A 2,439-nucleotide genomic window follows, 5' to 3' on the forward strand; every position below is an offset into this window, starting at 1 on the left:
CTTTGTCAAAACGTTGTCAAGCATGGAGATTTTTCTAGCATGAACAATTATGCTAGCTTGCCCTGCTCAGCAAAGTAGCATAAGGCAAGGTTGTAAACTCTCCGTGATGTTCTAAGACATGCCGATCAAAATGCTGAGATAATAATAATATGGTATCTTGCCGCAATATCCTGCCGAACATCCCATTAGCATCTAAAACCATAGCATAGGGTATAGAATAGAGGTAGATGGAAGAGTCGATCACAAGATAGAACTACTAGATAAACCTAACAGAGTCACCTTGAGCCCAGATACTATAGTGTTGGATCCACTTGCCAAACCCTTTTGAGGCAAGATCCACTTGTCAAAGCCAACTAAGCAAGAACCACTTTACTTTTATTTTTCACAAATGTTATAGATAGACAACAACTAGGGGGCGTAATTGAGTATGGTCAGACCAGATACAGATTCAAATGGTAGCAAGATAAATTAAAAATCTAAAAATCTCAAACTCATCTATTTATTAAACAAATCAAAAATTGAAAGTTGAACCTGACCATTTTGTTAAACGAATAACCGGACCCAACCAACAATGGGTAATCAAGTTAAACAAATTAAATAGTTAAGTATTGCCACCCGTAACTATAGTTAACAATGATAATTTTGCAATGTATAGTAAATTTATTAACTTAACTAAAATGAAGCAAAGTTCTTTAAAAAATTAGTTAGATATCTATACAAGATATCAATCAACTCAACTCAAAAGTCGACATGTAATAATCAAAAAATCATATGATAGATGACCAATCTGAATGGTTATCCACAAAAAAGACGCGAGGATGCTAGAGCATCCATCCCAAGCTTCCCATGCCTATCTAATAATTTTCCTCCGAAGATAGACTCATTCTACCATATCACCTGTAGACAAACGAATAAAAATTTGCCACATTCCAGCTGCTTCCTCCTTAAACACTAACTGTTGTTAACTTTGGTGTAGGAGAAAAAACAAAACTTGCGACCCTCTTCTCCGTGATCTCCTATTCATAGGAACCCCATTCCCATTTGTCTCATACAAAGCCTCCCATCCTGGCGAAGACCTCAAAGAGGAGGACAATGGTCGCCATCAGTGATTCGAGGTGATGAGACCGTGCAAGGAGAGGAAAGGAGTCAACCACTATTGGCTGAATATTATATTTGGTTGTCTATTTTTATTGGATGAGACAACATCATCCTTTATATAGTTATTTTGGAGTCCATGGGTGGTCGGCCTCTTAAAATAATTTCCATCGATCAAGATCAAGCTTTAAAAAGCAATCAAATAAGTGTTTTCAAAGATACATCACCATCTTTGTTTATGACACATCTCCCGACATACTACCTCACACTTGGTCAATCTCAATTCTTGTTGAAGCTTTTATTATTTATTTCATAAATATTTGTAAAGTTGTAACTCAGAAGTGGGGTTTGAAAAAACATGGGGTAAGATGATCTTTAAATACAATGCTCAAGAACATAAATAGCTTAATAACTTTTATAAAATTCATCAAAAATAGTGCATGGCTCTAACCAAGACTCTTTTGATTGTGGGTAAATCATTTCAAAGAAATGAGAGTACCAATAATATTTTTTAATAGCATGGCTGATTAGAGGATTTTGCTTATGAAGTTTGTGATATCATTTGAGAAATTGGTTAGAGGTTGGTGAAGGAATGAAGCCAATGAAGACTTCCATTGCAACCAAAATACTCCTACACGTACCATTACATATAGTGAATTTTTGAAGTATGTAGCCAAATTTTATCCACATAAAATTTACAGATTGTTTGAGAATGAGTTTCTTGATGGATTTGGTGCGTCATCATTTGAAGAAATCTGCATTATGTGGTGGTTTATACAAGTTTGAGTTTATTATGCATTGCAGGGGCTCAAAATTTTGGTTACTTGAATTTGACTATTATTGAGGTTACTTGTATATGTAAGAAGTTTGAATCAATAGGTATATATACTTTTTTCACATGCCTCAAAAGCTCTTAGCCTCAAGAATGTTAATAAAATTTTTGAAAAATATATTATGAAACATTGGACCAAAGAAGCAAGGAAAATGGTATATATAATCTTAAAGAAGATGGGTCAATATAATTGGACCAGATTGAAATTGAATCAATTTTTTGTAATCATGCAATATGATTTACCTACAATCTTGTTACGATATGCCAAGGCAATGAAGAGGTAAGAAATGTTTTATGGGATATACTTAAGTCGGGAGAAAAAATAGTAAAAAGTTTATTTGAGAAGCAAGGTTTGCATGCAAATATTATAGCTAGAGACAGTAATAAAAGTAATGATGCAGAAAATTATATAGCTCCTTTGTCAAACGCTCCCCATGTAAGGCCCAAAGGAGTTTCTAATGCTAGGTTGAAAGGACATCTTGAGAAATATCCAAAGATATTGTCAAATAAGT

Source organism: Elaeis guineensis, chromosome 2, assembly GCF_000442705.2.
Source record: "Elaeis guineensis isolate ETL-2024a chromosome 2, EG11, whole genome shotgun sequence".
In the NCBI taxonomy this organism is placed as follows: Eukaryota; Viridiplantae; Streptophyta; class Magnoliopsida; order Arecales; family Arecaceae; genus Elaeis; species Elaeis guineensis.